The sequence below is a fragment of the Podarcis bocagei genome (genome assembly GCF_964188305.1).
Source record: "Podarcis bocagei genome assembly, chromosome: 18".
In the NCBI taxonomy this organism is placed as follows: Eukaryota; Metazoa; Chordata; class Lepidosauria; order Squamata; family Lacertidae; genus Podarcis; species Podarcis bocagei.
This window is the reverse complement of record NC_138144.1, coordinates 12,483,880-12,504,000: the sequence shown is the minus strand read 5'-3', so window position 1 is coordinate 12,504,000 and position 20,121 is coordinate 12,483,880. Positions and strand designations below refer to the sequence as shown.

General features: G+C 50.4%; 1 protein-coding gene across 5 annotated transcripts in view; it reads right to left on the bottom strand.

Annotated features, from left to right (window-relative positions):
* The window catches only part of LINGO3 (leucine rich repeat and Ig domain containing 3), a 42,765-nt gene that overhangs the window by 15,458 nt on the left and 7,186 nt on the right, over positions 1-20,121 (bottom strand). The window contains exon 1 of one of the 5 annotated variants that reach the window (XM_081177536.1): positions 5,724-5,847. The exons of the other annotated variants lie outside the window; for them this stretch is intronic. The gene's annotated coding sequence lies outside the window, so the exon portion shown is untranslated. Of the gene's footprint in view, positions 1-5,723; positions 5,848-20,121 lie in introns of those variants that run through there. 5 annotated transcript variants of the gene reach the window in all.

Below are 20,121 nucleotides of genomic sequence, written 5' to 3'. Positions count from 1 at the left end.
AAATATTTCTGACTGTACGTATTCAAAAACATAATCATTCCATTTTTTCATATTCCATTTGGCCTTTTATTTCCATCCCAGAGCAATGACTGCCATTCCAGCTAGAATCATAATCTAGAATCATAACTCTTGCTTATTACTCTTTACTTTGTTATTTCCCAGTATTCCCGAAAATAACAAATCCCTATTAACTTCTATGTTTATTTGAAATAGTCCAGAAATTACCTTTATAACCTTTTGCCAATATTCCTATATTCCACATGTGTGAATATAGTCCTTTTTCCTGACCACAATGCCAGCATTTGAGACTAAACCCTTTCACTATATACGCCATTTGTGCCGGAGTTCTATACCATTTTAATAAAAATTTTCTACTTAATTCTTTATACTTTTCTATTTTAATATTGTTTATATTCTTCATCAGTTCTTGAGCCGTGTTTGGAAGGATCGTACCTTCCTGCTCCCATTTAATCTGGATTATCCTTATCATTCTTTCTTTGTCGCTTATCATCAGTTTATATAAGATCCCTGCTATCCCTTTCTCCGTTATTTGTCTTTTATTCAGCACCATATCTATTTTCATTTCTGTCCTCATCGTTTCCTCTATTCTTTCCGTTTTTATTAAATCATAAAGTCCTTGCACTTTCAGCCAATATTGTTTTCCTATTTTTTCTAAAAAAACTTTTTTTGTAATTAAATTCCCTTCTTCATCAAACATATCTTTTAATTTATAAAATCCCTGATCTTCTAATTTCTTCCACCAACCCGGTTCCCTTTGACTCTCCTGCATATATTTTAATGGCGTCCACCTTGAGTATGTTGGCATCCATTTTGTTTTCCAATTCTTCCAAATTCCTAACGCAGTTTTCCTTGGTCCTATTGTCTTCTTAAAAGCCGTATTAATATCTCTATTAAATATCCCTTCTCTTCCTATTCCTTCATTTATTTCATTTTCCAGCCTTATCCATTTAATCCGATCCTTATATCCAATATCTATTAGATTTTTCAATTGGAATGTTTCATAATAAAATTCTAAATTCGGTATTCCCCATCCCATCTCTTCTTGAGATGAATAATTTACTATGTCTGGGGTTCTAACTCTTTTGCTTCCAAAAATCCAATTTTTAAATACCTTATTCCATGTTTTGAACCATATTTTCCTAATGGGTAGTGTAATTACTTGAAATAAATATAATAATTTCGGTACCAGAAAGATTTTAACTGCTCTAATCCTACCTAGAAATGATAAATTATTATTTTCCCATGATTTTATGTCCTTCTTGATCTTCCTCCACGCTTCTTTGTAATTTACATCTGGAATCTTAGCAATATTTTTAATAATTACCCCCAAGTATTTAATTTTTTTCCTATTGATATCCATCTTTGTCATTTTTGCAATTTCCTTCTTCTCCTCATTATTTACATCCCAAAATAAAATTTAAGAGTTCTCCAGATTTACTCCCAATCCCGACTCCTCTTTAAAGTCCTTCAAGATTATAATAAGTTCTCTTACACCCTCTAAGGGGTTTGTAAATAATAATAAGATATCATCTGCATACATGTTTAACTTTATTTCTTCCTTTCCTTTCTTATATTCTTTTATCCTTACTGAGTTTCGTCTTCTGTCTGCCAAGTACTCCTTACCCAATACAAATAGTAGTGGTGAGAGTGAACATCCTTGTTTAACTCCTCTTTGTATATTGAATTGATCTGAAACCCCCTCATTCACTCTGACCACAGCCTTCCCTTCTCTATACAATTCCTGGATTGCTTCCACAAAGTTCTCTCCTAATCCTACCTCCCGCATAATATTCCATAAGAAGGCCTTATACACATCCAATTTTAAGACCACCAATTTTCCTTTTACCCTGCTTGTTAATTCGTTTAACACATTTCTTATAGGATGCCCTATGTATCTTCCCTTAACAAATCCATATTGATCTTCCTTAATTATTTTAGGTAGTACCTTTTCCAGTCGCCTTGCCAGGATCTTTGTAAATATCTTATAGTCTTGATTTAATAGGCTAATTGGTCTGTATGACCCCACCTCTGTAGGGTCCTTTTGTGATTTTTCAATCACTACTATTTCCGCTAGTTTCCAAGTGTCTGGGGCTTTCACCCCTTCTAAGATATTATTAAATACTTTTTAAAGTTCTGAGCCCAGGATAGCAATTGTTTCTTTATAACACACTGAATGATGTGCCCCATTTCCAGTCAGATTTCCAGTGGGTCTGAGTGGCCAGGAGAGAACCTGGCAGGGATTGGAGGAGCTTCAGAGCTGCTCTGGGGCACAAAGAGAGAGGCATCTTCCTGTGACACCTCACGCCTGGGCCTTTGATTCTGTGGCCAGGCTACAGCATCAGACAGCAGATTCCGGCAGAGAAATCCAGCAACTGACAAATTAAGTGGGTCTCTCTGCCCAGGGCTTCCCTTCCAAAATAGATTGCCAGTCCCTTTCTGGCTAATGAGGGAAGCACCCTGGGGGTGATTTGCTCTGGAAACCAAGCAGGGCGGGGGAGCTCCTCTGACACATCTGCTGCGGTTTCTGATAACCTCATTACCCAGCTGTTATTAAGGCTCCTCTTGCTTCAGGAGAGCAACCAATGCACACTGGCTTTCTATCTGAAGTCCCCCAGTGCTTAATAACAACCACCACAAGAGGGTGCCTTGGAAACCACACCAAGCCACAACCAGGAAGCAGAGCTATGGAGATCCCTGCCACCTCTTCCTCCCGCTGATAGACAGGGAACAACTGGCAACTCGTGGCAGCTGCAGCAACCTTCTTGCTCAGCACAGATCCCTAGGCCAACCCTATCCCTTAGGGAAGAGTCTGGTTCCGAAGCAGATCACCTGCTTTGTATGCAGAAGGTCCTGGGTTCAATCCCCAACAGCACCTCCAGGTGGGGTTTGGAGAAACCCCCTCTCAGAAACCCCAGAGAGTCGGTTGCGCTGAGCTGGGTGGACCAGTAGTTTGGTTCTGTTTCTATGCTCCCTTCAGGCAGTGGCTCCTTGAAGGACATCAGAGGGCAGCATCTGCCTAATTTTACACAACTCTCACCTTTTTTTTGTCAAAAGTAAAAAACAAAACAAAACACGTTTCCAGAATGAGATGTGTTGGAGCTGCAGCCAGTGCTGGAAACATTCTCAGCCCTACCTAGAGATGCCGGAGGTTGATGCTCTCCACCCCAACCCTTTGTCCTAGAACCCCAAACATGCACATGCTCAGAAGGCCTTTGTTGCATTCGCTCACAGCTGAGCCTGACTGCAGAAATAGGCTGGTCTAGTGAGCATAGATGGTATCTTCATTTTGATGGAGAGATGCTTCCCCTCCCCTTTCTGATTTAGAAATGGAGGAGGAAGAGAATTAAATTACACTGGCAGCAAGAGGTCCAGAGGTGTCAGAGTTGCTTAGCAACCAGAGGTTGTGGGTCTGTGATGCTAGAGCAACAGGCACCTTCTCCCACCAGGTGAGCACTGGGTGGGTAGAAGGAAGAAGCAGGCATTTTTACCTGGTGCATCACTCTGTGACCAACAAGTTTCTGTGGATGGCCCATTTGAGTGCCTGCTGTCCCCTGGGATACTTACAAGGCAAATACCATGCAATTACACCCCCACCCCTCACCGATATACCACCCTAGATTCACAGAAGGCCAGTCTCACACCAGACCCAAATCCCATGCAGTCAGCTTTCTCTATGATCATATCCAGGTACAAACAGATCATGGAAACCAAACAAAACCTATTATTCCAAACAAAACCAGCCTTGCTGAAAAAACAATTTACAGATCAAGCAGCCCCAAATTCATCCAAGCAAAAGGGCAGGTGTTCTGGAGTCACAGGTCTGTGACTCTTGCTTGGCCAGTTTAAAATACTGTTGCCCACAGTGAGGCAAAGAAAGATTAAACTGCAGAGCAGCCCCTGCAAGCCTGGATCCAGCCCATGCGTGCCCGACTGAAAATCGGCTGCCCAGATAAATTTGTGAACATCTTTCAGTTCCTCCATGATAATATGACAGCAACAACTGAAGATAACAATGGCTCTCAGTGAACAATTCACAGTGAGATCAAGTGTTAAACAGGGTTGTATTATTGCCCCAGCTCTATTTTTTATCTTCATTGCCATGATCCTACACATTGTTGAAGGGAAACTCCTCACCAGGGTAGAAATCATATATCAAACAGATGGAAAGCTCTTAAGTAGGCTGAAAGCAAAGAGTACGGTTACCATAACTTCTGTCATAGAGCTTCAATATGCTGATGACAACATAGTGTGTGCACACTCAGAGGATGACCTCCAAACCATCCTAAATATCTTCGCAGACGCTTATGAAAAGCTTGGCCTATCCTCAATATCCAAAAAACCAAAGTGCTGCACCAACAAGCACAAAACAACCCCTCTGCAGTGCCAGAAATCCAACTCCACGGTGTAACATTGGAAAACGTCAATCACTTCTCCTACCTGGGCAGTTACTTTTCCACAAGGCCCGACACTGATGCCAAAATCCAGCATTGCCAGAGCTCTGCAAGTGCAGTTTTCTTCTGATTGAAGTGCAGAGTGCTTGAGGGACATTTGCAGGGAAACCAAAATGCTTATTTACAAACAAAGCTATTGTACTACCAACCTTACTGTATGCTAGTGAAACATGAAACTTATAAACGCCATCTCCAACTTCTTGAAAGATTCCATCAACAGTGTCTCCAAAAAATTTTACACATCACTTGGGAAGACAGGCAAACTAATGCCAGTGTGCTGGAAGAAGCAAAGATCACCAGCATCAAAGCAATGATTCTTCAACATCAGCTTCGTTGGACTGGTCATGTTGTCCGGATGCCTGATGATCGTCTTCCAAAGCAACTACTCTATTCTGAACTTAGAAATGGAAAGTATAATGCTGGTGTTCAACAAAAGAGGTTTAAAGACTCAAGGTAAATCTTAAAACATGTAGAATAAACACCGACAATTGGGAAACACTGGTCTGCGAGTGCTCCAGTTGGGCAACAGCCTTTACCAAAGGTGTCATAGACTTTGAAGACACTTGAACTCAGGACGAAAGGGAGAAACAAGCTAAGAAGAAGACACGCTTGGCAAACCCACACCGTAATCAACTCCGACCCAGAAACCAATGTCCCCACTGTAGAAGGACATGTGGATCCAGAATTGGCCTCCACAGTCACTTATGGACTCACTCGGCTATGAGTGATCGCCGAAGAAGTTGCTTTCTCCATGAAAATCGAAAGAAACATTTGCAGATTGGCTTTGTTCATCTAAACAATGCAATCAAAAGCCAGTTTTAGGTAACCCTTTCATCAGGATAAATGAAATGGTTGCAATAGTAGTGAGCTCTTATTTCTGCTTGTTGTTAAGCAGAAACAACAAACTGGTGGAGGCTTCTGGCCTCTTATCATCATGAGAAGAGACTTAGCCAAGTAAAGGCAGCATCAAAAACTGCTGGGTCAGAGGAAGAGCATTGGCTGCGCCCACCTTGACTGAAAATATAAAAATCAGGCAGTTCACTGAACTTGTCTCCAACACATCCAGGTGGGGATGCTTGGAGAAACATAGGCATTCAAGGACCAGGCAGACCTTTCAGCTCCACCCAATGGAAGCCTCCGATTTCCCTCCCTCCTGTCCCCTTTGAAATCTGATGTTGCACACTTTTCGCTTTGGGAGGTTCAACACCTTTTAGGGAAGGAAGTGCAGGATTGGCACACAGGAAGACTCACCTTTTGTTGCATTCTCCAAGTGGAAGTTTTCATCTTAGGAAAGCAGGATGACAGAAGGGAAGGAACGAGAGATGTGTTGGGAAGATTTCTGAATTGTTTTTTTTAAAAAAATGAAATCAGAGATTTTTTGCATGTAGGACACTTCCAAGTCTGGGCCACAAAAGATACATGCCTCATTGCCATCACAAAGTATCATTCTCAGGGTCTGTGAGCTGCCCCCCCCCCCCCGCATCACTAAAAGGAAGATAGCAAAGCCCTCAAATGACTCTACAAGCTGCAGGCGAGAACAGATGTTCTGCCTGGGAGGTTTATCATGCCTGGAACTGATACATAAAACAGGAATGTATTGCCAGGTCAGCAAAGCAGGTTGAGCTCCATAGAGCAAATCGGCTGAAGCAGCCATGGACAGGCTTGTGAAATGGAGTCTGCATGGAATTATGAGTTAAGGCAGAGGGGCTCTCTGGGTGAATGGAGATCTTGAGCCAAGCCATTCAGGCGGACAGCTGCCTGCTCTGCACCTCCCTGTCATGCAAGATTTGCCCAGCCGGAGCACAGGGCGGAAGAAGCACCACCAGCATGCTCATCACGTACCACCCCCAGCCCAGGCGCATGGAGACGTATTTGGCGCATGGGCCTCTTTCTCCACATGCACCCCACTAGCCACCCTAACTGGGTTGTGCAAATTGCCCGATAGCAAATGCAATCAGCTTCCACCACTTATGTGAGAGGAATTTGCTTTGCAAGCCAGCCTGAGCATCCAACACCTGTCTTCTGAAAACACTCACCGCTGAACTGACCAAACCTTTTATCCGCTTGACCACATACAGAAGAGCCCTAAAGCCAGATGAGGGAGAGGGTGCCTTTCCTTTTCCTATGCATCACAATCATTTATCCAGTCACTATAAAAACAAAGGAAAGTAAGACAACTCTGTGCTTATTTTCCATGCTTGGGGGTGGGGTGGGGGAGGCAGCCAATGTCTGCCAACATCCAGTAAGGAACAAAGGCAGCAGACTGAGAAGTTAGAGGAGGATTTGCATAAATCCATGCAAGAGCCAGCCTCAGATTTATGCTTTGGAGACAGCGCCACGGGAAAAGGCTGACTGAAATCAGGACAAGCCTTTTGGGAGTGAGGGATCCAGGCACTGCTTCTTCCCACCACCACTCTGATAAGAAAGCTCTGCAGCTTCAAACTGGAACCATCACTGAGGGACCAGAGATCCATATTGATCAGGATGTTTGAAGGGTGGGGAGGAGAACTAGGCTTCCAGTGGCCTACTTGTCGCTGGGTTTTGAAAACCTGCAAAGACACAACAGCCCTTCAAATTAGGCATGTGCTTTTTACAAAAATGCTTCCTTAAGTTTTTCTCTGCTCTGCTACATCAGGAAGCCCCCAGTTCTGATCTTGGTTCTGTCACTAGGTGGCAGTGGGTTCAGCCCTTCCCTCTGCAATATGGGGTTAACATAACCCTGACCCACATTACAGAAAGGGGGAAATAGAGGAAGGTTTAAGCAAGGGCTAGTGGTGGGGTCCTCTCTGACAGGAGTGCCCAGCCAATTTAAGACACTGCTTCTTAGTTGCTGCTTTAATGGAAGGGTGGGTGTGTGCTCATGTGCCTCTCAGAGAAGCTGTGCCTTACTGACCAAGAGTAGGACACTGAGCGCTCTCCTTTCCGCTTGTTGCAAGACTTCACACACACAAAACCACAAAGCCTTCCAGGCAGATGCCACCTTGGTACTTCTGGAGTGATGGAAGCAGGCAGCACAAAGGTGGCCACTTTGAGAGACCTGGACGGAGATCCTGGCCCTGGCAGGCCATGTTCCCCAGCTCAGCCAAGCCCCATGGCTACTTTCCTTTGTGGGCAAGCACATCCTTCCAGGATGTGGGGTCAAAAGGGGCTCCCTACCCAGAGCTAGAGGTGGCTACTGGCTGACATCTCCCAGCTGTGACCAGCAATGTTTCCAGAAAGTTGTGTTTGGGAGCCCCTAAGGTTGGAACTACATGCACTGCATAGTTTTCGCTCACAGAAGCAGATGCCAGGACATCCCGGAGGAGTCAGCTGACCACTCCTCAGGAAAGCAACACTCAGAGATTCTTCACTGGCTGATAGTTCTGGGAGGGGAGGAGGGTATATTTAATGCTAAGCATTCCAAAATACACTTGGCAGCCCATGGGCACCTTTAAAGAGAGGTTTGCCTCTTATGCCCAGAATGCAACAAAATGTTGCCAGTTTCCCTAAGAATTGTTTTCTGTGCTGGATAACACATATATAGGCGATGGCTGATATAGCCTCAGCAGGTACCTCTGGTCAGGAGAGGAGCCTCCCCCAACAGAGCCATCAACTTGCAAGGAGGGGGTCCAAGGGGCAGAAAGGGATGTACGTAGGAGGGGGTGAATTTGGGAGCCAAGCTCAGCAGCTTCTGTGCTCCATTTCCTTCTGGAATGCTCTGCTTGACTACTAAAATAAAATTTATCACCCACCTTTTGACTGCAAAGTCTCCAAAGGTAGAAAGCAAACATGCCAAAATTTCATGAACTCCAGTAAGAACTAATTGGAGCAAGGGGGGGATGGCTCTGTGATCCTCTAGAGCAGTGTTTCCCAACCGGTGTTCCGCGGCACACTAGTGTGCCGCGAGACGTTGCCTGGTGTGCCGTGGGAGGGAGGCGGGCGAGGCGGGCGGCGAGAGGCAGGGCGGCGGCAGCGAGGAGAGGCCGCCCAGCGCGGGGCTCTCGCCGTCTGCCTGCCTGGCTGCCTGCGTGGCGCTGACGTCACGGGGCTGTAACGTGCCCCACATAGGCACACGCGGGGCGGAGAGCGAGCTCCCTCCCACATCCCATCGCTGGCTCTGCACCAGGCGGCAGAGCTCGGCGAAGTCGCCGCGCTGGAAGGCCAGCAGCGCGCGCGCCTTGGCCAGGCTCTCGCCCACCTGCGCCTCCAGGCACGGCGCCTCGGCGTCGGGCGGCAGCGAGCCCAGGAAGCGGCCCAGCCGGCCGGGGTCGCCCGCCTGCAGCAGCGCCTCGCACACGCACGAGACCTGCTCCGCCGAGAAGAACGGCAAGCGCGGAGGATCGGGCGCGGCGGAGGCCAGCCCCGGGCTTGGAGAGGACGCAGCAGCCGTCGCCAAACCTGATCCTCCTCCTCCTGCTCCGCCGCCGTCCTCTGGCTCTCGGCCGGGAGGAGCCTGCGGCGACGGGGCGGGCGCCGAAGTTGGCAGAAGTTGGCGCGCCTCCTCGGCAGCGCCTTCGTCCTCCTCCTCCTGCCTCTGCTCTCCTCCGGCGGCGGGGGCGCGCCGCCCTCCCCGGCCGGGGGGCTCGGCGGGGCCCGCGGGGAAGGAGGCCATGTTCGCGGCGCGCGGGATTGCGGCCCCCCTCGCCCGCCTCCGGCCCGCTCCCCTCCCCCTGCACGCTGCCCTAGCCGTGCGGGTCTCCTCCCCCTGCGCCGCCGTCCCCTTTCCAAATCCTAGGAGCCGCGGTCCGCCTTCCGCCCCCGGGCCGCGGCGCGGCTCCCGGCCCGGGCTGGCCTCCGCCTCCTGGGACGCGCGCCCACCCCCGCGGCCCCCCAAACTTCGGAGCAACTCTCCAGACGCTTCTCCCCCGTCTCGGTCTCCCTCCTTTCCACTTCTCTTCCCCCCTTCCTTCCCTCTTTCTTTCTCTTTCTCTCCCACCCGCCTTTCCTTCTATTAACTTTCCTTTCCCCTTCCCATGTAGAACAGTCCCTGCAAATAAAAACCTAGCATATTTGGAAGAGGGATGCTAGCCTAACCATTACCTTCTATGCTGTTACTATTTTTTTATTTTTTTTTTACATAAGTAAAAAGTGACCTTTCCCCATCTGGCATGGTGGTGTGCCTCGAGATTTTTTTCATGAAACAAGTGTGCCTTTGCCCAAAAAAGGTTGGGAAACACTGCTCTAGAGATCAGTGTTTTTCAACCACTGTTCCGCAGCACACTAGTGTGCCGCGAGATGTTGCCTGGTGTGCCGTGGGAAAAATTGAAAAATTCAAAAGATTTTTTTTTTAAAAAAAAAAGTCAAATTTTTGCCCACTAGGCGGGCGCCGGACTGTGTCCTGGGTATGGGGGGGTGGGGTTTTTAACCCCACCCTCGGCCAGCAGGGGCGCCGATTGGCGCTCCTCAGGGGGACACCCTCCACTTTTCTGATGTCCGGGCTGTGATTGGTCCAGACTCCAGCCTGGACCTATCACAGTAGGACATCATCTTCCGACTTCCTTCCCGCCCGAGCACAGTATGCGCAGCAGCAGAGAGAAGACGACGTCGTGACTCGAGTCACCAGGAGGACCGGAGCAGGAGGAGACGGATGGAGGCCAGGACTCGGCGGGAGTCGGCACTGCAGAGAGACCGCATCCGGATCCAGACCAGGCCGCAGGTGCAGCGTGAGGTGAGGAGGTCATCTGGAACCAGTCGGTCACGGTCGGGTCTCGGAAGAGAGACGAGTGAGTCCAGCCCTGTGCAGCAGCAGCAGCCCGGTAAGTTTATATATAGTCAATATAGGCACAGAGTTAATTTTTTTAACATTTTCTAATGGTGGTGTGCCTCGTGATTTTTTTCATGAAACAAGTGTGCCTTTGCCCAAAAAAGGTTGAAAAACACTGCTCTAGATGCTGTTGAACTACACTCTCAAAGCAGTGATTTTACATAAAGCAGTACAAATTATGCCTAGGCCCTAGAGTTGGACGCCCTGGCCTTTATGACCACCCGGATGACAAGAACCAGGCAGCTGGTTGCTCTTGCTTGAGTCAAGGAAGCAGCACATTAAGCGTGGCACATTTACCAACTTTGCCTGCAACACTGAATACTCTGCAGGCTCAAAAAGATTATTGATCATTAGCGCATGCTAAAGGCACCACAGACTTGCGGGACCCTGGCAAGGGTCTCCTGCCATGGGGCGGGGAGGGGTCTTCAAGAAGTCCCAGCCAGTCTAACTGTTAAACTCTGCAGTTTGGGCCTTGGGTGTGCAGCCACTGGGGGCCAAGCCTCCTGCCCAGGTTCCACCTTTTCCCTCTTCCTGCAGTGCAAGATTCTGCTCTCACTGCACTGACCTGATCCTGCATCAAAAGCCAAAAAGGGGCGCAGCAAATCCAGGTCAGGGCAAAGGTCCTGGCGCAGCCTTGCACACATCGGATGTTAGTGAAAAGAAGCAGCCTTTGTCCTCCCCTTGCAAACGCCCATGGTTAGGGAGTCCTGACGCCCACCCCACCCCCAGCACTGCAACTCAACAGCAGCCAAGGCCCACAACTCAGCAGGGCCCAGTCTCCGAAAGCCCACCCCAGGTCAAATGGCCAGTCTCAGCCATCCAGAACAAGCCTAATCCCTGGAGGCAGAGAGCTGGCCTGAGATAATGAATGGTTCACACCACAGCAAGCCTCATACGCCCCACCCCACAAACAGCCTTCCTGCTACCCCCACAGCAAATGCTCTAAGCCATGAACTATTACTGGGAGCTATTACTGAGGGAACAGGGTGCAAAAACACATTCTGGATTTCCAGGTCTCTCTTCAAGCAAGAGGAGCCACTCCTGGTGTCCCAAGCCATCCTTGCAATTTCCTGGCAGCCATGGTGGGATGGGGGGGGAGCAGTTTCTTCCCCTGCTGCCTGTGCAGGAGCTATTTTCTTGTCCCCAAAGAACATTGGCTGCTGGTGGCCTGCTAGCTGCCATCTCCAAGTGAGGCAGGGAGCCCAGAAGAGAGCCAGGAGGAGCATCCATAAGCAAGCAGTTTACAGCTCCTGATACTGTTAGTCGAGACAGCGTGCTTTTCCACAGGCCTGCCGGCAGCTGTGCCTCCATGGATGTTTTGCAACTCCAAGAGCAAGATGGGAGAAGGTTTGGGCTGCTCCCACCAAGCTCAAGCTGTCCCCATTTCTTTCTCCAAGCCATTTCTAGGTTGTTTCTGAAGATCGCTGATCCAAAGAGACTTACAGCATAAAAAAAGACAAGCAGCAACCACAAGGCATGGGTAACTATAAGGTCAATTACAAAAAAGAAAGGGAGAAAAGGGCAGTTGCTGAAACCATGGCAGATATCACAGCCAAGCCCCTCAGAGGACAGCAGCTGACCCCACAGAAGACCCTCGGGGATCGGCCTCTCCTGGCTCCACCATCTCCTCAGATAAAGGTCTGAGCCACCAGTCAGAGCATTTGAGGGGGGGTTGTGGGAAGGCAGAGGACTACGCAGATCATGGCCACAATAGTCACAGCTCCACACACACTGCACACACCTGCGAGAGGCACCTGGATGCATCACAACCCAAGGACTTCCTGAGCCCTTGGAAGCCCACCACTGCCAAGGCCTGTGGCTCGGCTTGTCTTGCTCAGCTCCATTTTCTACCTCTTGCTTCCAGTGCTTCAAAGAGGCACCGCTGGTTCCCTGCCTGCTTTCCACATTTCAGCTCCCACCTGAAAACTGTCTCTCCTGCCACCGCTTCCTCTGGGAACATTCATCTGGAGGTGGCAGCTAATCCCCAGCCTGCAATCAAAGGTGGAGTAAGAGGCATCACAATGAATCACAGAGCCATGGCTTCTGCCTCATAACACACACACAACTACACACCCCAACATCCCTCCCCATCTCCCTTAGGGAATCCAAGCCTAATTGCTTTATGGGGAGGATCTCTGATACCAACGCTGGACTCTCCTTCCACTGCCGCCACCATGCGCCCTGCCAGAAAATGTCTGCTTCAGCTGTGCTTCTCCCACACCAAGTCCCAGGCGGGCAATGCATCAGGAAGACCTGATTCAGGGGTCCAGACAAGGAGATGAATGGGCTGGACAGGTGGGCTGGCTCTTTGGACTACCCCTTGGAGTGGTTGGGCCAGTCCTAAGGCCACTGCTCAAGTCCCCTCCATCACTGGAAAGATGGCAGCTGAACTGCCTCTCCCAAGGAATAGCACAGGCCTTGGGGAGGGGGACACTAGTGCCTTGCAAGGCTTGCAGTGAATGAAGTGAACCTCCCAGGGTTCACACCCACCATTTTCCAGAGGTGTAGCCATGTTGGTCTATTGCAGCAAAAGCACCAGGAGCCACGGAGGCTCCCTCCCAACCCCATGGCTCCATGGGGCACCTGCAGGGTCCCCCACCCCAATCTCAGCACCCCCTGCACATCCTCAGCGCTGACCAGATAAGCCAGAGCAATGTTGACATTTCCACAGCAGTACCTGAAAGACCAACCAGTTTAACAAATCAGCTTTTGGTGGGGGATGAAGGTTTTCTGACAGCTGGCAAGTATTTGTTTCATACATTTATTTACTGCAAATAAATGTAAAATACTTGGGAGTGCAAAGGATTCCATGGTGTATACACATAGGTGTAGCATGAAGGAAGAAATTAAAAGGAACTGACATACAAAAAATACAATCTGTCACCATTCACAAACCATCTAGCTAATTAACATCCAAAAACTGGAATAAAACCTGCTATCCTGATTCAGGCAGCGGATGATAGGACTTCAGTCTTGCAATTCAAGCCCCTGAAGTGATGCCCTCCCAAAGCTTTGCTGGTCTTTCAGGAGTCAAGGCAAAACTCTTGCCTGACTCAACCTGCCCCCAAGGGCTGCTCATCATGAACATCTCTGGGCTGCTCCAAACTGCTTTGCGTAATGCTAGCTGGTTCTGGTCCTGTAAAGACTTGATTCCGGGTAGGAGGAGGAGGAACCCGCCCCCTGCCATCCCTCAGCCTGTGAGGGGAACATGGAAGGGGAAATGGAGACCAGAATAGCATCATCCAGTGACAGAAAGTATATCTGGTTTTTCAGAATAAAAAAATTCCTTCCTGTAGCACCTTAAAGACCAACTAAGTTAGTTCTTGGTATAAGCTTTCGTGTGCATGCACACTTCTTCAGATACCGGACTTCCATTTCATGCGGCTCAATGTGGTGCCTTCCATATGCACACGAAAAGCTTATACCAAGAACTAACTTAGTTGGTCTTTAAGGTGCTACAGGAAGGAATTTTTTTATTTTGACTATGGCAGACCAACACGGCTACCCATCTGTAACTGGTTTTTCAGAAGCGTTTCTTCAGGTGGGCGTCAGCTTGACAGGCTCAGTGTGGCAGGGAAGGAAGGAAGGAGAAGAAAGGGGATGCTTGTTTGGCAGCAGACCCAGGGCCTCTTTCCTGTACCTGCTGCCACAAACTGCCGAGAGAGGAGATGTGGTGGCAGGACCCATGCTCTGTGAGGGGGGCAGGAGCCCCTCTGCCCACCTCCGGCTCCTGCAAAGCAGCTGATCTGTCTGCCTGCCTGCCCTTTCACCTTGCTGGAATCTGTAAGAAATGCAACTTGACAGGCAGTGTTCCAGCGTGGGAGAGCTGCTCTCCTCAGGCCCGGGGGGGGGGCGTCTTTGTGGGGCCCCAAAGGAAGTGCTTTTAAAGTGCACTGATGTGATCAGAACAGAAAGGCGGAGAGAAGGCAGTGGGGGAGGCTGTGCCGGTGCAGGCTAGAGGCCTGGCTGTTGGGCAAAGGGAGGGCAGGAGGGCAGAAGTGTGAGGAGTTCATTCTACTCTTGAGTAGGACCCTGGCAGAGACACATGCCTGACTGGCATGTTCCCTCCCTCCTGGTCGATCGTTTGGGAGCTTCAAAAGCTTTCTTCTGCCCGAACATCACAACGACTGATGCCAACAGACATCGGCACACTTAGGGATCCGCAGAGTTCTTGCAGTCTGCATAACAGACCTCAGCAACTCAGCATTTTGGCTAATCTACTTTATTTACAGGGACGCGGGTGGCGCTGTGGGTTAAACCACAGAGCCTAGGACTTGCTGATCAGAAGGTCGGCGGTTCGAATCCCCGCGACAGGGTGAACTCCCGTTGCTCGGTCCCTGCTCCTGCCAACCTAGCAGCTCGAAAGCACGTCAAAGTGCAAGTAGATAAATAGGTACCGCTCTGGCAGGAAGGTAAACGGCGTTTCTGTGCGCTGCTCTGGTTCGCCAGAAGTGGATTAGTCATGCTGGCCACATGACCTGGAAGCTGTACGCCGGCTTCCTCAGCCAATAAAGCGAGATGAGCGCCGTAACCCCAGAGTCGGTCACGACTGGACCAATGGTCAGGGGTCCCTTTACCTTAGTTACATATAAACACACACGGAGCACTGGAACACAGTAACACAAACATCCTGTCTCCATCACTTCCCACACTGTGGAGTCAAAACATACACCGTCATGTGATAGACAACAATCCCATGACTGCAATCATGAAGCAGGAATTCTAACAAGAAGGTCCTTAGCCCTTGGATGAGAATACCAAGCGTGGGGTGGGGGGCAGACACCGTTCCTTCCACGCTCACTGAATCATGGGTCAGTGAGGGGGGACGGTTGGCATCCTGAGACTAAGGACCCCACATGCCAAGACAGTGGGAATCCAGGGCCCGGACTTAAGAGGGGCAGAAGCCCGGCGAAAGGTGGATTTTGGGGAGCAGCTAAGTCCCCCTCGAGAAAAGAAAGTAAGTTCATTGGTCCTGTTCCAGAGCCACAGGCATGGCTGTGGTCTGCCGGCCTGCCTGCTGAGGGTGCAGCTGTGGGCCAGATGGGCACCTGCATGCAGGCGCGGGGGGGGGGCTCTGTGTCCCACGGGGACTCCTGCATCTTTTGCATGCCGGAAACTGGCACCTCCTGTTTCAAAGGCTGAGAAAGGAGGTGTCTCTGCCCTCCTCCCACACAGAGACTGGCAGCTGCCTATTCCCAAAATGGTACGAGTGGGGTGGATGGAACAGTGGAAGCAGCACCTCTAAGGGGTCTTTGGGGCCTCTGCTCAGGTGATGGCGGGAGAGATGCTCCTGAGAGTGGGGGCCCAAAGGCATGGCTGGGTGCTAGATGGCATCACGGATTCAGAGAAGTCACCCAAGGGGAGTCCCTTGAGGGACACCATTGAATTGGTACTTTGTGCTCTGTGAAGGAAGGAGACTCTTTGCCATTTGGGATTGGGTGCCAAAGCCTGGGTTGCGAAATGGTTGATTTTTGCTTTAGCAGTGGAGAAAGGATTCTGAGCAACGGTTTGCAAGCACTACGCTGAAAGGAGAGCTTGCAATCTCTATCACATTTGCCCTTCCAACAACCTGGTGAGGCAGACCATTAACCAGCATCTCCACTTGGCCCATGAAGAAAAGGAAGCTGCCACATGCACAGCATCCAGGTCCCACTTGCTCCCGGTAGACCAGGCTGGGGATCAAAGCCTCTCAGAGAGGAAACAGGGTGAGGTTCACAAGTAACTCAGAGCTCTTTGTCATGGCTAGCAGGGCAACACTTTGGGAAACTGCCATGCTGAAGTACAGTGGTACATACGCTTCAGGTTACAGACTCCACTAACCCAGAAATAGTAATAATAATAATAATAATAATAATAATAATAATAATAATAATAATGTATTATTTATACCCCGCCCATCTGGCTGGGCCTCCCCAGCCACTCTGGGCGGCTTCCATAAAAACCAAAAATACAGGGCTGCCTTAAGATGTCTCCTGAATGTCAGGTAGTTGTTTATCGCTTTGACATCTGCTGGAAGGGCGTTCCACAGGGCGGGCGCCACTACCGAGAAGGCCCTCTGCCTGGTTCCCTGTAGCTTTGCTTCTCGCAATGAGGGAACCGCCAGAAGGCCCTCGGCGCTGGACCTCAGCGTCCGGGCAGAATGATGGGGGTGGAGACACTCCTTCAGGTATACTGGACCAAGGCCGTTTAGGGCTTTAAAGGTCAGCACCAACACTTTGAATTGTGCTCGGAAACGTACTGGGAGCCAATGCAGGTCTTTCAAGACCGGTGTTATATGGTCTCGGCGGCCGCTCCCAGTCACCAGTCTAGCTGCCGCCTTCTGGATTAGTTGTAGTTTCCAAGTCACCTTCAAAGGTAGCCCCACGTAGAGTGCATTGCAGTAGTCCAAGCGGGAGATAACCAGAGCATGCACCACTCTGGCGAGACAGTCCGCAGGCAGATAGGGTCTCAGCCTACGTACCAGATGGAGCTGGTAAACAGCTGCCCTGGACACAGATTTGACCTGTGCCTCCATGGACAGCTGTGAGTCCAAAATGACTCCCAGGCTGCGCACCTGGTCCTTCAGGGGCACACTTACCCCATTCAGGACCAGGGAATCCTCCACACCTGCCCGCCTCCTGTCCCCCAAAAACAGTACTTCTGTCTTGTCAGGATTCAACCTCAATCTGTTAGCCGCCATCCATCCTCCAACCGCCTCCAGACACTCACACAGGACCTTCACCGCCTTCACTGGTTCTGATTTAAAAGAGAGGTAGAGCTGGGTATCATCCGCATACTGATGAACACCCAGCCCAAACCTCCTGATGATCTCTCCCAGCGGCCGCATGTAGATGTTGAAAAGCATGGGGGAGAGGACAGAACCCTGAGGCACACCACAAGTGAGAGCCCAGGGGTCTGAACACTCATCCCCCACCACCACTTTCTGAACACGGCCCAGGAGGAAGGAGCGGAACCACTGTATAACAGTGCCCCCAGCTCCCAGCCCCTCAAGACGGTCCAGAAGGATGCTATGGTCGATGGTATCGAACGCCGCTGAGAGATCCAGCAGAACTAGGAAACAGCTCTCACCTTTGTCCCTAGCCCGCCGGAGATCATCAACCAGTGCGACCAAGGCAGTTTCAGTCCCATGATGAGGCCTGAATCCCGACTGGAAGGGATCCAAATGGTCCGCTTCTTCCAGGCGTGCCTGGAGTTGTTCGGCAACCGCTCGCTCAGTCACCTTGCCCAGGAATGGAAGATTTGAGACTGGGCGATAGTTGGCCATCGTGGCCGCATCTAAAGATGGTTTTTTAAGAAGCGGTTTAATAACCGCCTCTTTCAGCAGGTCTGGGAAGGCTCCCTCACGGAGGGAAGCATTCACCACCCCACGAAGCCCATCGCCCAGTCCTTCCCGGCTAGCTTTTATAAGCCAGGATGGGCAAGGATCCAGGAGACAGGTGGTTGGTTTCACTCGTCCAAGCAGCCTGTCCACATCCTCGGAGGTAACAGATTGGAATTGATCCCACTCAACTTGACTAGACAGAACTCTAGCACTCTCCCGCCCCGGCCCTGCTCCCACGGTGGAGTCTACTTCTTCCCGAATCTGAGCGATTTTATCTGCAAAAAACTTTGCAAAATCATTTCAGGAGAACATGTGGCCCGTACTGGGCCCCGATGTTGCAGGTGGTTCCGCTAAATTGTGAACCACCTGAAAAAGTCTCCTGCTGCTGTTTTCTGCAGATGCAATGGAGGCGGTGAAGAAATTCTTCTTCGCCGTCGCTATCGCCACTTGGTAGGCTCGACGTTGAGCTCTAACCTGTGTCCGGTCAGATTCGGAATGAGTTCTCCACCACCGGTGCTCTAGCCATCTCAACGATTGTTTCATTGCCCTCAGATCTGTGGAAAACCACAGGGCTGTCCGGGCTCCATGCAATTGGAGAGGGCGCTTCGGAGCCAAACAGTCAATAGCCCTGGTTAACTCCACATTCCAGCGGGCCACCAGGGAATCAGCTGAAAGGCCATCAACATGGGATAAAGCATCCCCTACCACTCTCTGGAAACCATTTGGATCCATTAAGTGGCGGGGGCGGACCATCCAAATTGGTCCCACCTCCCTGCAGAGGGGATGGGTCGCAGAGAAGTCCAGTTGCACCAGGAAGTGATCTGACCATGGCACTTCTTTCGTTTCGCTTTTACTTAGTGTCAGATCACCAACATCCATAGAGGTAAACACCAGGTCCAAGGCATGTCCACGGCTAGGGGTTGGGCCAGACTTATTCAGGGACAGCCCCATGGAGGCCATGCTTTCCACGAAGTCCCGAGCGGCCCCTTGTAAGGTCGTGTCGGCATGGATGTTAAAATCCCCTAGGACGACCAAGCTAGGTGTCTCCAGGAGAACATCCACCACGACCTGAAGCAGCTCGGGCAGGGAATCCTTGGTGCAGCGGGGAGGTCGGTACACCAAAAGGAATCCTGTACTGCCCCTATTGCCCAACTTCCAGAACATGCACTCAGAAAACTGGGTCTTCCCAATAGGACACCTGGTGCAAACTAATGACTTCCTAAAAATCACTGCAACCCCCCCTCCCCGCCCACGTGACCTGGGTTGCTGTGCGTAAGAGAAACCTGGTGGACAAGCAGCGGCAAGGACAGGCCCATCTGCTTCATCCAACCAAGTCTCTGTTACACATGCCAGGTCAAATCCTCCATCCATGATCAAGTCATGGATGGCAGTGGTCTTATGAATCATTGACCTGGCATTGCACAGCAGCACCTTCAGGTCATGTGGGTATCCCTTGCTGATTCTAGTATCCATCCGGTCAGGACCAGACCCGGAGGCAGGGATAGTCCTCAGACAACGACTAAACCTGCCTCCTCTGTAGTACCTCGGGTTAAGAACTTTTCTTCAGGATGAGAACAGAAATCGTGCGGCGGCGGCATGGCAGCAGGAGGAGGCCCCATTAGCTAAAGTGGTGCTTCAGGTTAAGAACAGTTTCAGGTTAAGAACGGACCTCTGGAATGAATTAAGTACTTAACCTGAGGTACCACTGTGAAGAGAATCAGAACTTACAGGGTTAAACAGTTCTGAGTGACGTCTCACATTCTGAGGCGTGGTTATGTTCACATACGGGAATGTTCTCTGTGTGTGAGTTCTCTTTCGGTTTTGACCGAGAGGCGAAAGATGTGCGCTCTTTCACCGGGCTGATTTAAGATGTTTTGCTACACGATTAAAGACTGTTGGAGATAAGCAACAAGCCTGTGTGCAGTCTGATTTATTACCCACACACTGCAACAGTTTCTACCGCTGCGGAGACTCTGCTGAAGCAAAGCTGAGAGAGCGCTAGGCACAGGAGCGCAGTGGTGCGCAGCAGAATGTGCCGGACGCCATCATAAAGCCACAGGTTATGGGAAGTCAGCCAAGCTTTGGAAGCTGTTGCCACGTCGTGCTGGTGTGTGTGGGAGCCAGCTGGAGTCCTGCCTAACGTTTGAGGCAGCGGAGCTCGCTGGGGAGGATCTCATCTCCAGGACCAGGTGCCAGGAGGAGCGGCTGTTACATGAGTAGGATCAGCCCCGGGGGAGAAGATGGCAGACAGCCAGGAATCATACACCGTCCCTTTCAAAAAATTAAATGGGAAAAACTGGGAGTGGAACAGGAAGCTGAAGGCCTGGCTGGTAGCCAAGGGTCTGTGGGGTGCTGTACAAGAGCTCCCACAGCAAGCTGCACCCGGTGCAGCGGCAGCAGATGTAGCAGCTGCTCATGCCTCACAAAGGCGCAACCAGAAAGCCCTGGGAGCTATAGTGCTCAGTTTGGAGGGCTCACAGCTACCTTTGGTGGAAGGGCTTGAGACTGCTCATGAGGCCTACCAGGCACTAGAGAGAGTGCACCACAGGACCACACCTGGGGCAAAGATCCACACCACTAGACGC